The sequence below is a fragment of the Heterodontus francisci genome, chromosome 8 (genome assembly GCF_036365525.1).
Source record: "Heterodontus francisci isolate sHetFra1 chromosome 8, sHetFra1.hap1, whole genome shotgun sequence".
In the NCBI taxonomy this organism is placed as follows: Eukaryota; Metazoa; Chordata; class Chondrichthyes; order Heterodontiformes; family Heterodontidae; genus Heterodontus; species Heterodontus francisci.
The window spans coordinates 44146967-44164228 of NC_090378.1; positions in this window are offsets into that span (position 1 = coordinate 44146967).

Below are 17262 nucleotides of genomic sequence, written 5' to 3' on the forward strand. Positions count from 1 at the left end.
CTGGGATGCATTCCATCAGGGCCAGGAGACTTATCAATCCTTAGCTCCATTAGCTTGCCCAACACTACCTCTTCCGTAATAATGATTGTTTCCAGGTGCTCACCTACGTTCTATAACTCTATGACTCTATACTTGCCCCAGAGGGAATGCAATAAAGGTTCATTAGACTGATTCCTGCAATGAGGTGATTGTCCAATGAGGAGAGATTGAGCAGATTAGGCTTATATTCCCAAGAGTTTAGAAGAATGAGAGGTGACCTAATTGAAACATACAAAATTCTTAAGGGACTTGACAGGGTAGATGAGAAGAGAATGTTTCTCTTGGTTTGGGATATGCGAACTAGAGATCATAGCCTCAAATAAAGGATCAGCCATTTAGGACGGAGATGAGGAGAAATTTCTTCACTGAGAAACAGTTGTTAATCTTTGGAATTCTGTACCCCAGAGAGCTGTGCATGCCAAGCCATTGAGTATAATCAAACCAGAGACTGATAGATTTTTGGATACTAAGGGATTAAAGGATATGGGAACAGTGTGGGATAGTGTAACTTAGGTAAGAAGATCAACCCTGAACTTATTGAATGTCAGACCAGGCTTGAGGGGCTAAATTACCTACTCCTGCTCCTATTTCCCATGTTCTTAATTTCGGCTGACCAGTTGATGAAGATGCCCTACAAGAAGTGCTTTCTCTTGCTCCTTGCAATAACAAGGTAGAATTCACCTAGATTGCACTACAGCTGAGCTGGACATCCTGGGAATGGTACTCCTTCCTATTCACAAGTGTCAGTGGCTGCTCAGTTGGCACTAGAATGGTACCCTGCACCCTGGAGAATCCAGCTGTCCTTGGTCCTGTCTGAGGATAGTGCCCACATGGAAGAATTTGCCTGCTTTATGAAAGAGGGCATCCATCACCTGCACAATACAAACTATCATGAGATTTGTGGCTAATGTTACATAGATGCCCTGTGGCAACCAGGAAGCATCCGGAGCTGTAAAAGTTGAGTGTTGCAGCTGTGACAGTGGACCAAGGCAGCAGAGCGTCATGATAAAGTTGGCAGAGATGCCCAGTGATATTGTTGGAGAGGCGCAGCCATTGGATGCCCAGCTCCTCGGCGAAGTCTTCATAGGGGCTACTGTGTCCTACACACCTGTTGAAGACAATCGTGCCACTGCTTTGCCATGCAACCTGATTATCCTGGTCCAGACACACTGTGGCTGCATAATGATGGGTGTGGGCAGTGCTGCTCTGCTACTTGCTGATCTCCCTACAATGCTTCTTTCATCTTGTAGAATAGAATTATAGAATGTCACAGCACTGAAAGAAGCCATTCGGCCCATTGTGGTTGTGTCAGCTCTTTGGTAGAACTATCCAAATAGTTCCAGTCGCCTCCTCTTTTGCCGTAGCCCGGTAAATTTTTTCCTTTAAAGTATTTATCCAATTCCCTTTTGAAAGTTACTATTGAATCTGTTTCCAGCACCCTTTCAGGCAGTGCATTCCAGATCACAACAACTCACCATGTAAAAAAATGTTTCCTTATGTCACCACTGGAAATAGTTTCTCCTTATTTACTCTATCCACCATATCAATCATAAAACACTGCATTGGACACTTTAAGAATAGCCGCAATCATTAACTTTCATGTGGGTTGTCCACCAGCACAAAACAAGTTTGTAGTTGGATGCCTTGCTTCTGACTGACCTGGGTTCAATGTTTGTGTTGTAAGAGGCTCTATTCATTTCTCCTTTCTAAAAATGTTTTCCCTGTTCTGTTGGCTTTCTGGTGATTGTCCAGACATTATTCTGGTTATTTTGTTTTCATCTAAACATTCCCTATATATTTTGATAGTAAAAGAAAACAAAATGAAAAGTTAAAAAGAATTCAAAAAGAAATTCAGAAAAGTAAAGGGACAAAAAACAGCACCATAGGATATTAGAAATCAAAATTAAAAATAAAAATACAAAAAAGACCAACTTTTAGGAGCTCCATTGATCTTTTTGCATTGCCACTTTCAGGGAACACCAAATTCTGCTGACCTCTTCTTTTTACCTCCAAATCCTGGTATTGTGATTGACAGGAACACAGGCTGTGGGCCAGAGGTCAACATTCTTGACATCGTGAAAATGTCAATAGAGTGCTGGGAGGAAACACTTTGGGCTGATGAACTTATTTATTTTCTAATCCAGTCATAGGGGAAACAAAGGAAAGCACAGTTTAAAATAAAAACTGCATAGGCTATGGATGAACTGGAACTTTGATTTTATCTTCTTGCACCTTGGACAGGTTGGGGAGTAAAGAGCCAATTAAACGGCATTAAAATCTCATTGCTGTCGTCAAGCCCACTGTTGTGCAGTTGAGTAGGCATGGGAAGACAGTGCCCAATAGTAGGAGCATATGTGGAATGAGAAAGGATTATGATGTTGGCTCCAGGAAGACAATCTGGACTTTCATGCTACTCTCTTCTGATAATTGCAAATGTACCAGAATGTGGGCAGGCTGGGCTACACCACAACTACAAAAGTAGTAGAGCTTGTAACTGGGTCATCTCGCTCCCCTAGACAAAGGTCAAGCACCACCTCGATCCAAAGATCTTCTCATGAGCACACAGTAGCACCAGCCAAAAACACCACATATTCCTTTTGCTAGGGAGGCACTTAGTAGAAGCTTTCAAATTGATTGTAAAGCACATCAGTCACATTCACCGGAATTTTCCCAGCCCTGAGGAGGCGGGGGCGGGATCGCAGAAATTCTGAAAGAGAAGCGTCAAAGCGGCTTCCCGACGTGATACCGCCTCCATGTACTTTTACTGGAGGCGGGCTCACAGTGGCAACAACTAACCTCCTGGCAGCAGCAGGAAGTCAATTCAGGTAATTAAATGAACAATTAGCCCTGTTTCTCTGGTGCAATGAAATTTTCCAAACATTGCACGGGTCGCACTCTGTCAGGAACTCATCAGTTCAGAGGAGGCAAAATCACAATGGGAGTCATCATTGCTGCAACAGACAGGCATTCAGGTCAACAAAGAAGCAAATTGGCAAGGCTCAGGGCAGGGCTAAGTGAATTAACAAATTAATCAGAACCAAATAAGAAGAAAAGATAATATATATAAATCCTGTAGGGAGAAAAGTGAAGGAGTTTACTGGGATGAATATAGATCATACATAAATATGATGGGCCAGATATATAAAGCCCACTGAGTGTAAGTGTGGAGGTGAGTGAGATTTGATTATCGCACTGCGACCTGCCACCTCCAGAATGCAACACCATTTTTAAAGGGATGCCGGCAGAGGGGGAATAGGTCGGGTGCATGCCTCCAATTAATTGCCTGTTGAGTTCATTGAAGATCTCATTAACAGGCTTGTCAGCAGCAGGTTTTAATTTTTAAAGCCTGGGAACATGGAGGAGGCCATGGGGGGAATATGACAGGGCGTTCAAGACGTGAACTCTGCGGGGGGCTATGGGAAGGGCTGATTAAAAGACTGCAGAGGCCCAAAAAGAGCTCAGCTACTTTGAACGTGCCACAGGCTGGCCATTACTGCAGCTGTAAGACATGCTTTTCCCAGTGGTGAGTAGCAGGAATCCGAAGAGGGACATTAGGCCGCTGGTATCTCTTGGGCAGCTGGGGTTGGTGGGGGAGGCCTGGTGAACGTACAAAGCCCAGCTGAGGGAGTTTGGATGGGAACAGGCTACTCTGACATTGGACAGAGCAGCCAGGATGAGCTGCAGCAGACACAGCCACCTGGACAGCAGGAGACCAGAGGAGAACAATGGGGCAATGCAAGGGGAAGAAGACACTACCCAAGACATTGGGTGCACAACTCAAGAGTCAGCTACCTGCAAATGACAGAGCGCCATTGCCGTAGGAGCCTACTCCTATCCAGGCAGATATTCTTAATTCTTTGGGCTCTGATCCACAATGACCGCAGGCCTCACGGCCCCTATCATAGTCCCCGTCCAGCAGCCGTCCAAGTCTCCATCGTCCAAAATTCCTATGCAACTGGGTCATTCCAGGGATCATCTGTGGTACTAGGTGCATCTCACAGTTGGCAGCTCATCAGGCAGATCACAAATGTCATTAGGGAGGGCAGGGGACTAAACCCACTATGACACAGATGGGCCTACACAGGCATAGGGGGCATTAGGTTCAGCCTCCATCACTGGATTCTCCAAGGTGCAGAGCATCATTGCTTGTGCCCATGTGGCCATCAAGACACACAGGGACTGGCCAGTGAAATGCATCAACAAGAAGGGCTTTCACTGCCTCAATGTCTAACTGGTTCGCGATCAAAACAAGAGCTTCCTCCATGTTTGCATTCACTTTCCTGGCAGCTACCATGACACATTCATCGTCCTCCAGTCCAAGTTGCCTCGATACTTCACTCCATCCCCCAAAGTGGATCCAAGGGGGGAGAAGAGACAGCTCCTGACCCCTCTATGGGAGCCCTAGACAGAGGAACAGAGGCGAAATAACCAATGACACTGTTCAGCAGGCCAACCATTGAGCAGGCCATCCAGTTTGTGAAGATGTGATTCTGCTGCCTAGATGAGTCGGAAGGCACATTCCTAAACCCTCCTGCAAGGTTCTTGGTCACTGTAGTGGTCTGCTGCCCTCTCCATAACATGGCCCTCCAGAGAGATGTGGACCTTGAGGACAGTGAGGCTCTGGAAGGAGACAGCTCATATTGGGAGGAGCAGGAGGTGTCTCCCACACTGCCTCCAGCATTAGTTGCAGGTCGGAATCGATGGTGAGGGTCTGCCCTGCCCCTAGTGCCAGGCCTCCAGCTCTCTGACAACTCGCTTCCCTCTGGTGCTGTGGAAGGAAGATCTCTCCCTCAGGATAAACAGCAGCCTCAGTGATGTCTGCTGTGGGAGTCCACATCAGCCCTACACTTGATCTGAACCACAGAATCACAGAATTGTTACAGTGTAGAAGGCGGCCATTCAGCCCATCATGTCTGCACGGCTCTTCAAAAGAGCAATTCACTTAGTGCCATTTCGTGCCTTTTCGTGCCTTTTCCCCATAACCCTGCACATTTTTCCTTTTCATATAACAGTCTACTCCCCTTTTGAATGCTTAAGTTGAACTTGCCTCCACCATACTGTCAGACGGCACGTTCCAGACCTTAAACACCCACTGCCATTTTCAATCCCACTGGCTCTAAGTGAATAGGATACCCATCTCCATACCAATTAAGGGCTTACCCATTTTAAAATTTCAATCTGAATCAGTTTCCCACAGGAGGTGGGTTTCTGACCCAAAACCAGACCTAGTTCCTGTTTCCCACCTCCATAATGAAAATCCAGCCCAAAACAAGGATGAACAGAGGGTCAAAGAAGGATCTGGAAAAACTAGAACTGGGGATATAAAACATAACAGTAACTTAGCATTTTAGTAGTACAACGTAAGAAAATAGGTGAAGGATGTAAACAAAGTAGAATCTGAGGGTGAACCTGAAATACATAGTATAATAAATGATTTATTTCCTAGTGAATACTGGGAGAAAATAATGAGCACCAAGTAATATTAGTTGTCCCTTTGGTGAGTGATCTGTTGTAAGACTCACAGTACTACAAGCAATATCCCAATAAAATGTGGGTTTTATTATAACTGAACTGAAACATAGTTACTGCATGAGCCAGATCTAAACACCTCTCACTCTGCTGGGATCCAACCACTACTGCCTGGTCATGTGTGACATGAGATCACTTCCTCTGATGCTCTTCACTTGCAGTTTTTAAGGTGGTTCCACAACATCCCCTTTTTTTCAAAGATAAATACATATGTACAATGATGTTGTGGTTTGGACTAACTATACATTATTAAACAAAACGTTATTTACAAGTAAGCAAATTTAATACTCACTAAGATGTAGAGCAGGTTTGCTTATCTGTCCCGATCTGGTTGTTGTAAATCTCTTCCCTTGTTTGAAAAGCTTAGAACAATGATGACTGGCACTATCACAAATCACTGGCAATCCCTCTGGCCTCTGGGTACTTGCTGCAATGAACTGACATCTGTGGAGAGACTCCCGGTCATATTGCCTCTTTGTGTTAAGACTCCCAGCCGTTGTGTTGTCTTTTACATGGACAGACACGATACGCTCAACTTGGATATTTTCTACCACTTTTGCTGCATTACAGACTTCATGTGTTGTGCCAATTTGTAGACCTTGGCATGCTGAAAGTCCTGCAACAGCTGGTCCAGTATTGACTACAATATAAAACATTTGTGGTAGCCATTCGGAGCTCCCATGGCTGCACTGCAAGGTTATCATTCTAATGCATTCAATTGGAGATCCATTGTAGGCAGTCAGCCTAGCTGTCCTTCAGTATATGGATCAGCAGAATATTTGAACTTGCTCTGGTGTCGATTTTTACTCTGAGCTTATGCTTGTCACTCTTCTGCAGGTATATAATCCCTATTATGGTGAATGCCGCAGTTTTCATAATAGCATTGACATGCTGAACCAAATTGACAATGTGAAATGCTTGCTCGCTGTTCGCATGAGTGCATTCTTCATCCATGTCCTCCTGACAACCTGTGTCTCTGCTGACCTGATGTACCTGTTTGAGCTTTTGCTGTGTGTTAGTAAACCTTTTGTTGCATTTCCCATCCTGTCTTCCAGATGTTCTCTCTGCCTGTGATCTGCCACCATTCCTGCGTGCAGTATCTGAGCTCAGCCTGCTGCACTGCCTTGCCCAATGTCCTCGCATGCCACAAGCTTTGCACAGGTCCTGGTACATTGGACAACTGCAAACTGAGTCAGGCCACATATGCCACATGACTTAGCAAACTTCTCAGCCTTGGTTACCATCCCAATTGTTGTAGCCACCCCCAACACTTGTAACTGTTGGTGCCCAGCCATGCTGGCTTCAAATTTCCTTCCATCATTGAGTAGTGGATTTATGGTGTGTCCTTTTTTTTTTCTAGCAGGACTTTTTGAAAGGACTCTATTGGGGTAGACTCGATTACCAGTTCTACAACCCATCCTGACAATTTGATATCTGCGAAGTCACAATATTGAGTTTTGTCTCAACACCTTGCGACAAACTGGTCAATGGATTCATCTTGCCTTTGCTGATAGGTCATAAGCTCAAACCTATGTACTTGGAAATTTAGCTTAACTTCAGTTGCTGCTCCAGGAATGTCTAGATCTTGCCTGGGACCTTTGGATCCTCAGCTGACAATCCTGAGGCATTGAGCTGTAGCAAATCCTAGTTACCCAGTGCAGACATTATATCTGACACCTTCCAGTCCGTAACTGGATATCTTAAAGCCATTGTCTTGCTTTTTTTATAAATATAGGACTTTTACAGGTTGTATTTTTCACAGGCACAATTCTGTTCATTTTCTTTTTTAAGACAGATTTTTTTTTAGATCTGCCCCTTTTAAGAGCGAGAGAGACTGCAGCCTTCCTTGTTTGCACAGCTTGTTTTTTTTAAAAATCAAGAGGCAGGCTCTTTGTTGACACAGCTGTTTGATTTTTTTTAACACAGTGAGTTGCCTTTTTTAAAACTGAGTGAGATTTTTTCTAAACAGCCAGCTGCAGCTTGCAGTACTGCCGGCTTTCACAACCAGCCCTTTACTTAATGCTGGACCTCCCATGGCAAGGTTGGGCCCTTCCCGCTCTTTTTGGCTTAGGCCCTGTTCACAAAGCCAAAAACAGGAAAGCTAAAACAGTAATGGCTTCAGCTACCACTTTTAAAATTTTTCGACCCACTGCCAGATTAGGTGAAAGCTCTGATCTCCTGCCAAATTGCCTGCCATACTCACAGAGTTTCAACAACTCCCAGGGTCCTATCTGTAGTCTGGCTTGCTGCAATGTTGTGGGGTCTCTTGCTAGTTGCTCTCCTGCTGGATCTTCAGCCACTCAGGTAGGCAGCCTACCTTTCCTTGTTCTCTAAGTTGATGTATTCTTCAGGAAAAATCAAATGTTGCCACGCTGTGATAATTTGTGGTCTTCCAAAAAAGGTATATCCCAAACATTGCCATCGTGTAATGTTACTTGTCCCTTGGTGTGTGATCTGTTGTAAGGCTCACAGGACTACAAGTAATATCCCAATAAAACATGGGTTTTATTATAACTGAACTGGAACATATGTATACAAATAGCTACTGCACGAGCTAGATCTAAACACCTCTAACTGTGCTGGACTCCACCTACAACTGTCTGGTCCTGTGTGGCATGACATCACTTCCTCTGATGATCTTCACTTACAGTTCTTAAGGTGGTCCATTCTTAAGGTAGTCCCTTCTTAAGGTTGTCCCACAACATACCATGCTGTCCCTCAGTAATGATACCGCAAGTGGAACTGACTTCAGCATAAATCAGTTGGAAGCCTGAGACAGACTGAAAGGACTCAAAACAAATGATTCTCCATGAATAGGTTACTTATCCAGAAGTAGTGAGAGAGCCAAGGAAGCAAATATGTTTGGCATTGGTGATAATCTTTGAGGGAGTCAATCATTTCTCAGGATTGGGGGGTACACTGAACAGGCTGCCGACGTCCCTTTAAATATAACGCTCTCAATTGTGCTGCTGACCTGGTCTCCTGCTTGCCAGCCCTAATTGGATGGTGAACGTGGAGGCAGCCTATTAATTGGCCACCTCCAGTAAGATTGCGTCAGAGGGTGCACTACTGACACGAGTGGGGTCAGGACCTGGAAATGATCTGATGCCCGAGAATCTTATAAGTCTGGACAATTCCTGCTATACTGTCAGCAAGGTAAAATGATGGAGTGCAAAACAATGATCATACACTCAGATCACTTTCTGATATCCAGAGAGTGTTCATGTGTATGTATAGGATCCTGGAACAGAAGGTTACAGGAATGGTACCTTTGGCAGTTCAGTAGAAGAACAAGGCTTATCTGTTGAGGGCGTGGTTGAGATTCAGGGAGATGTGTTCATGGAATGGGTGATAAGGTAATTTTCTCAAAGAGAGCTTGGCAAACAGTTGTAGCAGCAGTCAAAGTTCAGCAGCTGTAACCTCTGCCTCCTCCGTCTTCTCAAAGTCATCACATTATCCACCGACTACCCTCCACTGGGTGCTCTATATTGATGCTTTATTAGCTTACTGAAATTTTGTAGCATGTAGCTGGCTAAGATAATGCAAGGCTGCATTGCAATACACATCTTGATCTTCCCAGATATCTAAATATTTGCTTCGATGTGCTGAAAGTATGTTCTATGATATCTCTTGGGTAATTCATACAATTCATTACGCTTGTGCACGGCTGCTATGTGTCACTGATGGAGCGATATCACAGCCCAGGACTGCAGAGGGTAGACTTGGGCTCCTAGGAGCAATTTTCTTTGTGGGGAAAGAGTGGATGGTCTTACAATAAAGTCATCATGACTGCAGCCAGGAAAGCAGGCATTAATTTGTGTTATCTGCTGCAGATGGTCACAGACAAGCTGCAAATTGATGTTGTGATAGCTCTTCCACTTCCAGAAGTTATTATGTGCAGCAGAACACAGGACAAATAAGTACCTTCCATAAGGCCTGAAAACCTGAAAAAAAAAATGCACTGTCATTTCATGTTGCTGTTGGTATTCCATGGAGAAATTGATGAAATTGCCTGCTCTGGTAAAGAATAATGTTACTGATGCCCTTTGTGACAACTAAGAATAAACTTGAAGCAGGTTAGAGCTGGAATGCCCTCGATAGATTCTGGCAGTGCTTTAACTGTGCTGTAATTTTGTTATAGTTCAGATTGCGGCATTCAACAGAACTCTGGCTCATAGCAACAGGAATAGGTTATTCAGCTGCTCCAACTTGTTCCACCATTCAATTAAGGTATGGCTGATCTGCACTTCAACTCCATTTAGTCCCGTTTGATCCATATCTCTCGTTACCCTCATCTAACAAAAATCTATCTCAGTCCATGTGAGTTTGTCTTTGCAGTATTTGAGGTTGGAAAGAGAAAAAGTGTTGTTGCAATCCTTCCCTGGTTCAATCTTACGTGTGGCATCTACCCCTTTGTCCTCTTCCTAATTGCAGAAAAATAGAGGGATACATGTAGCTCAATCAGTCTACATCTCCATCTGTAGATGTCTTACAAAAATATTTGTGGGGGACAGGCAAAATCCATGCCACAAACCCTTTACAGCAGTTGAGTTGGTTCAAAAGAAAATTCAAATCAACCATTAAACCTGCAGAGTGTCCCTTTAAATAATTTCATATTGAAAGATATGATGTAACAACTAGATGTGCGAGAGAAGACTTTCCACTCACTTTTTCCCTGCTTACAGGAAAAACTGATGTAAGTGGGAGCAGGAAGTCAGCCAGGGAGCTGTTCCATTGGCTCTCTACCCATTGTCATCACTAGTGGGATTTTCCACTGGAATTAATGGTGGACGTTGAACACCTCCACTCAAACATGAGTAAATGTATTTCAGTTGTGCGATAATGATGCAGTGTTGGGCAGGAGGCTATTAAAATTTTTGGAGGCCGCATTAAAAATGTGGGGACAGTATTATCAATTGTGCTTCCACACCCTGCGATTCCCCAACTTCTTTTCTATTTTGCCTCTCCTCTTCAGTTGCTCCAGAGGCAGTCAGCCCCATTCTTCTGTTGCAGGTGCCCATGGCCTACACCAACCATTTCCCTCCCCAAACTGCCTGGCACAGACAGGAATCCTGCTAGGTGCCTGCCAAAATTATATAAATGCTGCTGGCACCAAAAGGTTTGCAGGGCCATCAGCAGGGAAGTCAGGCAGGCATAAAGCCCCTCACACCAACTTTATGCTAGTTTCCTGCCATAGTAGAAGCTCTTTTCTCTAATTTATTTAGCCTCAAACAGTGTATTTCCTGCATAAAAGGCATGAAATAGCATCTATGTCCAAATGTTGTCACTTCTGCTCCATCATCACTTTGAAATGGAGCTGCCCCTATTTCATGTTAATTTGACTGAAATACAAGTCGTACACATTAGAGGCTGAGATAGAGTGTGACTGACTTCTGCCATATTTATGCTTCATTAACTCTCAATTATGTTCACCTGTGGTGCATAACTGATATCAAAATGTCAGCCTACTTACATGCAGGCCCCCACTTGCCAAGAATGAGGCATATTAATTTTGTCACATGAACATTGATTTTAAACTGTTATTGAAGTGAAGAAAGGACTTGTTAAAAAAAAAATCATCAGACACTTGGCTGTAAAAACATTTTTGCATACTAACAGACCGTGCTTGGAGAGACTAAGGGGCTATTCCCTGCTCCAATTTAATCCACAATGGACTTTGAGCAGCAGGTATTGTGTGTAAGAACAGACATTCCAGCGTCGGCTAAGACAAGAGAATCCACAAACAGACGTGGTCAGACCAGCTAGTCACATGACTAACCTGCTTGGCAACCTGGGTTTTTCTGAATTGTACAAAGAGTTTGAACTGAAAAGAAAAAAGACTGTTTGCTCCTGGAGTGAGACGACCTCTCCTGTTTGCTCCTATCTCTTTCTCAGAAGCCTCTGGACCCACTGAGGACACATGAACTTCAAGAGAGAAAAGTCTTCTACATCGAACAAGGTTTAAGATGAATACTGGGCCCCAGCGCAAAGCAAGACCTATCTACAATCAATGACTTTACAGTGAGCTCAAAGAACAGTAACCAAAACCATCTTCAAATATTGCCTCACACTTTTCCACTTTATTTCTTCTGCTCTTTTCTGTCTCTATCTGTTTGTGTGTATTGCGTATGCATGCTAGCGTGGGCGCATCATGTATCTGTAGGCATTAACTAAACTAGAGTTTAAGTTTAATAAAGTTCAACCCTTTTTCTTTAAACCTAAGAAACCTGTTTGGCTAGTTTCTTTGCCTTATAATTGGAAGTTAGTGAACAAGGATTCACTGAGGGGGAGCTAAAAAAACAGTGTATTTAAAATTAAACCCTGTTCCAGTAAGACCAGGTGAAGGCTGATAGGGAACCCTAGACCTTTTTCTCACCTGGTCGTAACACTACTTTATTCATGTTTTTTATAAATCTCCTTAAAAACCTCCTGAAATGATTTCATTCTTAGTCCTTCTTCATCTATTGATACTTTTAGCCTCTCTATGTCCTATGAATCAAATTAAACTCTCACATCACCTCCTTTGCTGGAGCTGCCTCTTCTATGATTCAACCGAGTCGGTTCTGACCTTTGGGCAGCTGCTGGAATTTATGGGATGACCTGGGAATTCTCCCAGACACGTCCCCAAATCTGGCTGTGAAATAGGGAGATGATTTGCTATCCGTCTGACTGGAATTTAGACTCAGGGATGGAAACCCAGCAAATTTGGCCAAAATTCCTAAGCGGATGTCTTGCCCAGATTGTACCCTGTCCCACTTAGAAATAAGAATGAATGGGCAAAGTAACAAATTACATATGATGAATGTCAAAGTAACTAGTTACACCAACAGTAAAGTTTCCTTCAATGTGGTAGAAATTCATTTGTTCATTATGCTTTAAATAGTTAGTCAATGGATTTGGATAACCAGATAACAACTTAGCTAAAAGGGGGACAGAGGAATTTCCTCTAAATATATTTAACAATTTGTTAAAATTAGAGCAAAGAGAAATTTATACTCCTAATTAATGTGTAAAATAACCAGTCAAAGCTGGAGCATAATTGAGTTATTGATAAGTACAAACAAAAATTGATTACTGCCATGCTCTTCCTAACAGCATTCCTTATGATCCCTGGGGTAAAAAGTGGAAAGACTTAAAATATATTAGTCTGGATAGTCTGAAAAAGTTAAAAGCAAAGAAGTGTCAGAATGTGAAGTAAGAGTTACCATCTAGAGGAAACAAAGGGACTGATCTTACAAATCTTCCTTGGCCTCAGCACCTGTCCATGTGGAGTTTTAGCCAAATTAGGTTTGCTAGGCCATTAGAATGGCCTGATTGCACCCTGGCACAGGCCCAAGCCCTAGCAGGGCCTTGAGCAGGCAAATGGGGCAAAAACAGGAATGTAGCTACAGGCATGGTGATCAGCTTTGGGACCGTCTGGCTACTGTCCTTGCATTTTTGCATTTATGTGTGCTCTGGGCGGCAACTAGCCAAAGCTGAAAATAAAGCAGGAAGACCTGAGAACACCTGTTGCAGGAATCCCAGATCAACATAAAGGGGGCAGAGAGCCAAGTAATGGATCTCTATTCTCTTTCTCCTGACCTTTATACCTGCAGATGAATCAGTGTAGTCCAGCAATATACTTTGCTTGATTTTTCTGGTTTTCTTGTAGAAAATATTTTCTTTCTCAGTCTGCCATCCACATGGCCCCTCCCCACAGCAGTTTTTTTGAGCCCAGGAACTTAGGAGTGACACCATCATACAACGGTACAGCTTGATGGTGTTCCAAAGAATTTTGCTATTTAACAGAGTACACGCTACATCAGATACTTGAGAGCCATAAATGGGTACCATTCCAGCTAATATTCTGTTTTTCTGACAAACGTATCATGCCAATTTTTGGCATAAATTGTCTTAAAACATTAACGACTCATCCACTTCAGTGGGGCCCTCCTTTGGCTGTCCTTGATAGTATCACAGTTGCTTCAGCTTTCCGTGTTCCCATCTGATTGGAGTTCTATCCGAGTTGGATCAAGCTCCATCTGAAACTTCCTGTCAGTTTTGTACAGATGAGGTCACTGTTATAGTTTGTTACGAGAGATGCGCTCTTCAGTTTTTAAAGCACCAGCTCCTCACAGTTTAGTTTTGTGCTTCCTAATTCCATTTTAAATGGTATCATCTATATTTATTGTACTCCATTATTTCTCTCACGTATGGAGTTTTTCAAGTCATTGGTGTTCTCCATCACTTATTGCTGTATGCTGGCATCAGTTTAAAATAGTTCATTTAAGTCAAACTTAGTTTTAAAATTAGCGCTTGCACACATTATTGCGTGGAACTCAAAATGGTTATTTAATATGAACTAAGGGTTCTAGTCTTCCTTCTCTTTTATTTTATTAGCCTCCCTTTTTGGTAATTGGATCACATAATTTATTTTAAACAGATAATTGTCTTGTCTACACAGGAACTAAGAGTTGAATACAGCAAGTCTGCAATATTTTTAGTTGCAGTAAGTAAATTTTTATCCAGCAAGAACTCCTGAGAACCATTGGCAGTCTTAAAATTAACACACTTCGGAGAAATCCAGTCTTGAAATTTAGCATTATGGGGGCGTCAGGGGGTGCAAGCATTTTATATTTTATATCTGGCTGATGGTGTGATAAAGATCAGAAATGGGCGTAACAAGGACCAGTTTCTTCACATTATCCCTGAAAGATTGCTGGGGTTCTTCTGGTCTCTCACTGTAACGTTGGATGGAGCTGGAGAAACTGCAGAATTTCAGGGACACTGTAGCAGCTAATAAATTTCACTTCTAACTGGAGTGTGATACTATCAATTCACCTCACTGACAACAGCTATAATATATTGGACCACAGTCAGAAAATCTATTTCAGAGGTTTCACTACTTTTGTTACAACAACAACTTCAATTATTATAGCACTCTTATCATAACAAATTGTCCTAAAATTCCTCATAAGAGAGACTAGAACCTTAAGCAGCAAGAACAGATGTCCGAGGAGATTATCAATGAAAAGACAAAGAAGAAGGTTTTACGGAGAAATGTGAGAGGAAATAAGCAGAGAGGTTGGGAAGTGAATTCCAGAGTGAAGGGTCCACTCATTGTGATGAAGTGGTGGAAGGAGAAGGTGCACATTAGATCAGTCGGAAAAGCAGGGAGTGTATTCTGGAATAAAACCAAAGAAGTGCTGGAAATACTCAGCAGGTCAGGCAGCATCTGTGGAGAGAGAAGCAAAGTTAACGTTTCAGGTCAATGACCTTTCATCAGAACTGGCAAAGGTTAGAAATGTAATAGTTTTTAAGCAAGTTAAGTGGAGGTGGGGCAAAAGAAAACAAATGAGAAGGTGTTGATAGGACAGAGGGTCAAAGAGAACAACTGACAAGGACGTAATGGGGCAAAGAGTGTGTTAATAGTGTAGTGAAATACAAAGCATTAGTGCAGAGAGGGTGTTAAATGACAGAATAATGCAAGTCCTAGCCACAAGCAAAAACATGAAAAAAAATGAAAAATAAAACAGTGGGCAGGCACATGGTAAAAAAAAGTGCAATGATGAAACAAACTAAAATAAAATGAAATACAAATAAAAAGTACAAAGTAAAACTAAAAAAAAAGTGGGGTTGCAGTCATGCTCTGAAATAATTGAACTCAATGTTCAGTCCGGTAGGCTGTAGTGTGCCTAATCGGTAAATGAGGTGCTGTTCCTCGAGCTTGCGTTGATGTTCACTGGAACACTGCAGCAATCCCAGAACAGATATGTGGGCATGAGAGCAGGGGGGGTATGTTGAAATGGCAAGTGACAGGAAGCTCGGGGCATGTTTTCGGACTGATCGTAGGTGTTCCGCAAAGCAGTCACCCAATCTACGTTTGGTCTCCCCAGTGTGGAGGAGACCGCATTGTGAGCAGCGCATACAGTATACTACATTGAAAGAAGTACAAGTAAATCACTGCTTCAACTGAAAGGACTGTTTGGGGCCTTGGATAGTGAGAAGAGGGGAGGTAAAAAGGCAGGCATTACACCTCCTACGATTGCAAGGGAAGATGCCGTGGGAAGGGGACGAGGTGTTGGGGGTAATGGAGGAGTAAACCAGGGTGTCACAGAAGGATCAATCCCTTCGGAATGCTGAAAGGGGAGGGGAAGATGCATTTGGCAGTGGCATCACACTGGACATGGCGGAAATGGCGGAGGATGATCCTTTGGATGTGGAGGCTGGTGGGGTGGAAAGTGAGGACGAGGGGAACCCTGTTGTAGTTCTGGGAGGGATGGGAAGGGATGAAAGCAGAGGTGTGGGAAATAGGCTGGACATGGTTGAGGGCCCGTCAACCGGTGTATTCTGGAACATTGGGTTGGAAAATATTTTTGAGCCAGAGAGAAGCCAAGCCATGGATGATTTGAAAACAAGCATGAGAATTTTAAAGTTCATGCACTGGGAGCCAATGGAGCTCAAGGAGGGACAGGTGTGATGGGACTGTGGAACTTAACGTGGGATATGATGTAAGGTGGAACTCAGGAAGCCAGCAAAGGGAACACGAGAGAAGTCAAATGTTGAGATGACAAAGGGGCTTTTGGTGACTTGAGTGTGAGGTAAGAATGGAAGCAAAAAAGTTAGCAAATTTGGAGGTAAATAATCTTGATAATAGAATGGTTTTAGAAATTGAATCTCAGTTCATGTTTCAACAGGAAACCAAGTGTTGGCAAAAAGAAATCTTTGGCCTCCTTGTCTCGAGAGACAATGGGTAAGCGCCTGGAGGTGGTCAGTGGTTTGTGAAGCAGTGCCTGGAGTGGCTATAAAGGCCAATTCTAGAGTGACAGGCTCTTCCACAGGTGCTACAGATAAAATTCAGGGCTGTTATACAGTTGGCTCTCCCCTTGCGCCTCTGTCTTTTTCCTGCCAACTGCTGAGTCTCTTCGACTCGCCACACTTTAGCGCCGCCTTTATGGCTGCCCGCAAGCTCTGGCGATCGCTGGTAACTGACTCCCACGACTTGTGATCAATGTCACAGGACTTCATGTCACGTTTGCAGGCGTCTTAAAAGCGGAGACATGGACGGCCAATGGGTCTGATACCAGTGCCGAGCTCGCTGCACAATGTGTCCTTGGGGATCCTGCCATCTTCCATGCGGCTCACTTGGCCAAGCCATCTCAAGCGCCGCTGACGCAGTAGGGTGTATATGCTGGGGTTGTTGGCCTCCACGAGGACTTCTGTGTTGGAGATACGGTCCTGCCACCTGATGCCAAGGATTCTCCCGAGGCAGCGAAGATGGAATGAATTGAGACGTCGCTCTTGGCTGACATACATTGTCCAGGCCTTGCTGCTGTAGAGCAAGGTACTGAGGACACAGGCTTGATACACTCGGACTTTTGTGTTCCGTGTCAGTGCGCTATTTTCCCACACTCTCTTGGCCAGTCTGGACATAGCAGTGGAAGCCTTTCCCATGCGCTTGTTGATTTCTGCATCGAGAGACAGGTTACTGGTGATAGTTGAGCCTAGGTAGGTGAACTCTTGAACCACTTCCGGAGCGTGGTTGCCGATATTGATGGATGGAGCAATTTTGATGTCCTGTCCCATGATGTTCGCTTTCTTGAGGCTGATGGTTAGGCCAAATTCGTTGCAGGCAGCCGCAATCCTGTCAATGAGTCTCTGCAGGCACTCTTCAGTGTGAGATGTTAATGCAGCATCGTCAGCAAAGAGGAGTTC